Consider the following 7,500-nt stretch of genomic DNA (forward strand, 5'->3'; position numbering starts at 1 on the left):
CAGTTTCTTCAGTCTCACAAAAAATCGGTTTATTGAGAAAATCATTCAAGATATTGGGGGAGCTGTCTCTCTGACGATGATCATCAATAAATTCCCCTCAGTTTTCATTCACTGTCGAATCATTCGGCAGATATACAGGAACACTGGAGCAGTATAGTGAAATATGAAGAATATTTAATTAGCTTTTTAGGCTCCGGCCTTCATATCATCGTCTCTCACACAGGTGTGGTTTACCATATTGATTAGTAGGTTGGTTCAGATCAAGCCGGCCTTATGCCAGCACAGGTGGCCCCTAAGTTTAGTAAAGTGTGAAAGGGAAAAAGAGGCTTGGTGTGGGCTGCTTTCATTTCAACAAAAAACAAAACAATGACATGAAGCCAATATGACTTCTAAAAAAGCTAGCAAGATTAAAAGGGAAATAGAGTATTAATAGACAAACGATATTAACAGGATTGATCCAATTAAGGTAAAGAAAAATTCCTAGACAATGAGAGAAGCAATTTACCAAGCAGCGCGTGATGCCATTTGCCGGATGTTAATTCCTTTCATGTTAACAAGGGCCCCAGAAAGAATTTTTATTACCTAAATTATCGGCTGTATTGTTCGACTGGTATCTTTGGAAGACCTGTTGCTTGTACGGATAGACTTGCTTGTAGCTTCGGGGATGTAGGATTTTGAGAGACGACGAAAATGTTAGGTTTAAAACTCTCCCTCTTTGTTAGTAATAAGAACTCTCAAGCTTATGTCCTGTCATCAGTCACGAAATAGAAAAGGTAGTTCCTATGAAGAATAACTCCCATGCGCTTTTAGCACACTGCGTAAATATAGAAATCCTCTCGGGAATCAGAACATTAAAACTTAAACAAACCTATTAGTCAGTAATGAGAATCAATTTGACATTTCGTTTATATAAATGAGAATATTTAAATCTAAAACATTTCCAGACTGAGAAGTCAACTCGTCCAGTAATACAGTGGAAATTATACACACCTCTGTATTTGTCATGATATTTCAAGGACAATCGTCAGGAGATTAACGTGACCAATCTCCGTTTTCGTCAGTTCACTTATGTGGTTCTTTGGCAGAACTGATGTTTGTTGTCAAACCTTTGCTCGATTCTCTTGTTAGCGATCCATTATTAATGGGATAGGATATTTTGTGAGTGCTGGGGTGAGAAATGGCAAAAAGGATTTCTCTTTCAATGCTGAATTCCTCTTAAATACAGGAGGTAGGGCACCAGCATTATATTGCAAAGCATGAAGTATAAATTTGCTTATAAAAGATCCCAAAAACATGATTTACAGACAACTGAGTCAGAAACTAACCATTCTGAATTCCAGTTCTAGTTGATACAAAAGCAAGGTCCATTTCTACGAGGGTGTTAGAATGGCTCTGAAACAAAAAAAAAAAAAAAAATAGTTGTTTTCGCAATTTCTCTCTTTGGAAAAACTGGGTTATGTTTACGATTTAAGACTTATCATCATATTAAGTTAGTAATGCCATTGTTTCATTGCATTTAGTTTTGGTCACTATTCTCAAACTCCTTTTGGGATTAGAGTTAAATGACGTGCGTTTAGTGCATAATTTGTCTGAAGTAGTCCTACATTAACTGAAACACTGGTTTCATTCGATAATCATGATTCTAGATAATAAATCCTTTAAATTAAGAGAAAACTATTTTTTGAAAGTAATTTTAAGTATACATCTCAGCTATGCCTAATATTGCTTTGTTTAATTTTATCAAAACGTTTGTTAAATGTGAATACCTTCTTAATAAATATATGAGTTGTGCAAATCTCATTTGTGGTTTTTCCGTGCAAGTAACCTAAAGCTTTTGTGGGATTCAGAATAAGTTACTAATTGAACTGCTTTACAGTTTCCACAATTACGGCGGTGCTCCCCTAATTACCCAGGAAACCGCTGGGTGCGCGCCGTCTTTAAGGATTCCGGTCTCTTAAGTCCTATTTATATCTGACCCGTTTTGTCCGTTGCATTAATTTCTTTGTGGGAGTCACGCTGACGCCGGTGGCGCTAATCTCTTATGAAAATCTGTATATAAGTACTGATTTCTTTTTACTGTACTAGTTTTACTGTCATTGTCTTGCCTTATATATATATATATATATATATATATATATATATATATATATATATATATATTTATGTATATTGTGTGTGTTTGTATGTATATGTATATGCGTGCTTACAAATATATAAATAAAGACAATGCCAAGAAGGAAAGAGAAACAATGGAGCATTGCAAGGCCTTTCGACTTCTAGTCCTTTACTTAGCAGACCCTAAGTAAAGGACTATAAGTCGAAAGGCCTTGCAGCACTCCATTGTTTCTCTTTCCTTCGTGGCATTGTCCTTATTCATATATTCATCACTTTCCATATTTTCGTGATTCAGTTAATACATACATACATACATACATATAATATATTATATTATATAATCTCTTTTACTTTGCGCACATACGTTTGTATCAACTGCAAGTTTATTTAAAAAAAGAATCTTTAACCCAACCCTTCTTAAAACAATATTACTTCACACCTTTGCAAAAGGGCATCGATGACCCCCTGTTGTTGCGACGGCTGGGTAGGGAATTAATAAACCGGATTATGCCGGAAAGAAGGATGAGACTATAGACGAGTCTTCCGGCGCGTAATTATTCCCATAGGATTAACATACATTGACTCTTTAAGTAATGAATGTTGAAGAATACACCGTTATGTGGTGTCGCGAATCTAACCGAGCAAAAGATTCACTAGATTTACTCAAATATGAATTTAACTTTTTTTTACTTATTTTTTTTAACGACACACGGCGTAGGCCTAAGATATTATGAATGCAAAGGCAAATTCAGCCTAGGTTTAGCTTGTTAGGATCATTAGCAGAGATGCCTAACAACTATGCCTTATTGTATATAATTATTTTTTATTTAATTCAGCGTGTTATAACGTAAATTTACAATTAACTGAATTAACTGTTAAATCTTGGTGAAAATGTTTTCTTGTATTGCATGGTCAGTGAGATAGCGTACTCTAACAGCTATAGCCTACCCGGTATTCACTTACGGGTTTAATCCAATAATCAATGGTTGGTTATACCAAATTTTATCGGATTATACCAAATCATCAACGCATAAGAAATGTCATATGGCAGTAAATAAGCATTCACATTTTTCTTTTTGCCTTTGCATTAAAATATTTATTCTTTTGAGAGTATTCTTTTTCTTTTGAGTCATAGCTTAAGCATAAACATGTAGTTCATTGAATATACACATGTATCTTAAAGTCAAAACTGTCTTCACTGATATCATTACGATTTGAAGATTATTTTGGTACTTTCTTTGATATATACATAACACACATGTATGTTTGCATGTATATACGTACATTAACACACACGCATATATACATGTATATGTATGTATGAATATATATACATACATAAATACACATACATTCATACGCACGTGTATAAAACCTACGGGTTTGTGTGTATGTGTGAGAGAGAGAGAGAGAGAGAGAGAGAGAGAGAGAGAGAGAGAGAGAGAGAGAATATACATGTTCACACAAACATACATTACAATACTTTCATATTTTCTTTAATATAAACAACTCCATAATGTCAAGGATCCAGTACCTTCATTCAGCGCATAAAAATGCACGCAGTCTCAAGAGGTCGCTTTGTACTGACATAAATACGGTGCGTAGACCCAGAATACATCGACAATAAGATTTAGTCGAGTCGTACCATGTAGCACGACCCTCCACACGAAAATATCACCGGGAATAAATCCCCTATCATCGCGAAAGATCGCGCTGTAGTTAATTACAGTCGTCCTCTATTTTATTAACGGCGTCAAAGCATCCTTTTGAAAAGAGCTGGGGGTGTTTCGTTATCAACCCTGCGTCGCCTCCCCCTACGCTTCCCCTTCCCTCCCCCTAATGCCATGCCCATGCACGTACAAGGGTGTGACGTTGTAAAGGTTGGAGCGTCCTGAGCAGCTCGATAGCCGCATCCTTTCCCTTGCTGTCTCCTCCTTCCTAACTTCCTATTCGTCCTTTAACCTTCCTTGTGTACATCTTTTGAATTGTTAATTCGGTAAGAGTTTATCTGTAGACTGTGATGGCCATAATCACTTCTTAAAAGAGAGACAGAGAAAGGGGGAGAGACCAACGCCTATTCCTTTTAAGAAGTACAGACACTTCAAGTATTCATTTCTTTTCTGTGGACTGCTGTTGGTCTAGCCAATTACGGAGTGTCTGGCTAGCCTTGCCTTATAGCTGGTTAATTAGAGTGAAAGATTTTAAAAACTCCTTTGCTTATTCTGAGCTGGATGTGCGCTGTAACCTCTTGACACTGATCAGTAAGGGGTTTATACTTTAAATCATTATTGAACCGTAGGCTTCTATCACTGCTTTTTTAAGATCTGAATGTTTTTAATCAGCATCTTGTGTTACTGAGAAAGAGATTTGGATAGTCAACATAGTGCACAGACAGACGGTCAGTCCTCGCGAGTACTGAAACAGCAATTAAAATAAGGAAGCAACCTTCACAAACTGATCCGTTGGCCTTTAAACTGGCGGAAGAGAACCTAAGGTCATCGACGTCAGTTGCTTGGAAAATGAAAGTTCCAGATCTCCAGAGACAGATAGAACCAGATTCAGAAAATGCCGCGTTAAGAAATCTGCCGGAGAATGATTCCAAATAAGATAAAAATTGAGCTTTCATCGTTTTGATCTGCATCAGAAGGGCTCAAAGGAGTTAAAAAAAGACATGCGGGTGAGGGCAATAGCGATCGGAATAGAAGCAAGAGTCCGTGTTTACGTGATACCAGCTTAAGCCGCCAGTGGCGACAATAGGCCTAACTGGGTTTCATGAAACGTATATCAAAGAATTGAAAGCAAACCTGCGGGAGACTGCAAGCGGTCGCCTTCGCAGAGAAGAGTGAAAGGTGAACGAATGGAGTGCAGTCGAGTTCATCTGCAACCGTGCGAGTGAACATGCCCAGCAAAAAGCGCCAGTGAGGTGGCTTCGGTGACTAGACTCTGTTTGCATTCGTGTCTGGATTTCAAATTGGGAATATTCAGCTTTTAGAGACGAGTGCTCAAGTATACTAGTAACGGTTCTCTTCTTAAATTGTAAGTTAAGAAAATTGTGAATTTAAGGTGACATATGATGCATAAATACTAATTATACACACACACACGTATAATATATATACATATATATATATATATATATATATATATATATATATATATATATATATATATATATATACACACACTTACTACTCTTGTCAGGCTTCAGTGAGACAGGATGGTGTAGATTCCAGACGCTTTGAAAAAGCTTGTACTTTGCAAATTAAAGAATCTGGAATCTAAACCATCCCGTCTCATTGAAGCCTAACAAGAATAATATATACTGTGTATATATATATACACATATAGTGAAGTTCCGTGACTATTTTTGATTATTATATATATATATATATATATATATATATATATATATGTGTGTGTATATATATATAAAGTGGTACGTTGTTTGTGTATATTACCGTTGTTTGTGTTACCTGAAACGCTTTACAGTGAGTACTCTTATCTTCTTAATTTTAATTAGATAAATATGGCTGCCGTACACTGCTTGTTATAGTTCCCCGGAAACAAATTAGTCCGTCTCTCTCAACAACGTTCACTATCAGTAATGAGAGAATCAATGTAAGTACAATTTCACGAATAGAGATTTTAATCGTAATTCAAAACTTCAAGTTACGTTAAAATGCATTTTGATAGCGTATATCCATATGAGTCTCGTTTCATGAATTTAATTGCTTTACTTTATTTTGTTTTTGTTATCTATGTAGTGTATTTCTTATCTACTTCCTTTTCTGTACTGAGACGCTTTTCCTGTTGGAACCTTGGTCCTATAGCATCCTGCTTTATCCAGTCGGGATAATATTATAATAATAATAGTTTGTAAAAATCTCATAATCACAAACGATTTAATTTATCCGAACCTCACCAGAATCTGTAAGATAATCAACAGAAATCCAGCTGAAGTTAAATCCTATTATTAATACCCAGAGTTTGAACGTTAGAAGTAACTGTTTATACTGAGGTCTTTTCAACACTGAAACTGGGCGACATAACAGAGCTGTTATCGCTGGCGAATTCGAATAACATTCGTACGTATTTTGTCGATGTATTTGAATAACATCAATGAAACCAATCCAACATAGGCCTATGAGTTTGTATCCTATGGCGTGATTTCCTGATATTATCGAGCGTAATTGGTATTAAATAGAGTCGTTATTTTCCACATTTGGGATGCTATTGACAAAGCCATAATCATCAGCGATTTAGATTATTTTGGGGATTTTCACTAATGAGTTGGAATGCCATCAATAGACCGATATTTTAATGCTATCTCCATAAACAGAAAACGATTATTTAATGGTGCTTTTTTAAACAAGACTTAACCAGTTGTCATTGTATCGGAAATAGCACTGTATATTTTAAGTACAGCAAAGAATAAAACCAGGTGAATTTGGGATGTAAATTATTTTTGCCCATATTTGTAATATTCATCCTGATCAGCCGCATAGTAAGAACACGATTCCAAGAATGAATTGTTTGTACTTAATAATTTCTACCTCGTATAAATAAATGAAGCTCACTTTCATCTCCCGTGTTTCCATAGTCTTAATTGTCTCGGTAAATTAGCAAGAGTAAAATTTACCTAAGGTAAGAAGTCTAGTATGACTTCCTCGATTTTTCTATCTTTCTCCTACTCTTCTCATTTACATGAAAACAGAAATATTAAAAACGTTTGAACATTCTAGGTAAATTTGTAAATCACGGAAATCGGAGTTTTCGCGGAATTTTTTTCTTCCTACAACGATATTCCTACTTCGAGAGATCACCTACTGTCGAGAGTCGTTTCGCCGATGACATGTCGTAGGTGTTGATATCCTAAAGAACTTATATCATACAGAAAGTTGTGTATTTTCGATAACGTGTAATAAAATAATCTCTGTGATGAAAAACGATGAGCATTTCCAGGTGTTTAACTTCTTCATTCGCTGGCCCTTTCGCCGCCTTATAGGAAAATAAAAGTGCAATTACGATCCACTCACATCAAGTGTACTGGACTGGAATTGCTACGTAAATTTTTTTTATTACACCTAAAATACTTATTGAAAGTTAGGGCTACAGAGAAGACTTGACCCATTTAACACTGGTGTCCTGAGGTGCATCTACTCTACTGTAAGGCATTTCGTAATCACACGGCGGCAACTTACGTCTTACGTATCATAAACAGGTTGCAAACAAGCCAACGACCTAAGTAGAGAAGGAACCTTTGGCCAGTACTGGATAATAGTCTGTTCAACCTGTCTTTGGTGTCTGTGCGATAAGTTGCTGACGTGTGTTTGCGAGTGTTTTACAGTAGCGTAGACGCACCTGAGGCTACCAGTGTTAAGTGGA

At 36.1% G+C, this 7,500-nt stretch overlaps 2 protein-coding genes across 2 annotated transcripts in view; one reads left to right on the plus strand and one right to left on the minus strand.

Annotated features, from left to right (window-relative positions):
* Positions 1-5,022, minus strand: part of trsn (translin) — an 85,697-nt gene extending 80,675 nt beyond the window's left edge. The window contains exon 1 of the mRNA XM_067083492.1: positions 4,920-5,022. The gene's annotated coding sequence lies outside the window, so the exon portion shown is untranslated. The remainder of the gene's footprint in view (positions 1-4,919) is intronic.
* The window catches only part of LOC136851619 (uncharacterized), a 108,636-nt gene that overhangs the window by 14,780 nt on the left and 86,356 nt on the right, over positions 1-7,500 (plus strand). The gene's annotated exons all lie outside the window — the stretch shown is intronic.

The sequence above is a fragment of the Macrobrachium rosenbergii genome, chromosome 3 (genome assembly GCF_040412425.1).
Source record: "Macrobrachium rosenbergii isolate ZJJX-2024 chromosome 3, ASM4041242v1, whole genome shotgun sequence".
Classification (NCBI taxonomy): domain Eukaryota; kingdom Metazoa; phylum Arthropoda; class Malacostraca; order Decapoda; family Palaemonidae; genus Macrobrachium; species Macrobrachium rosenbergii.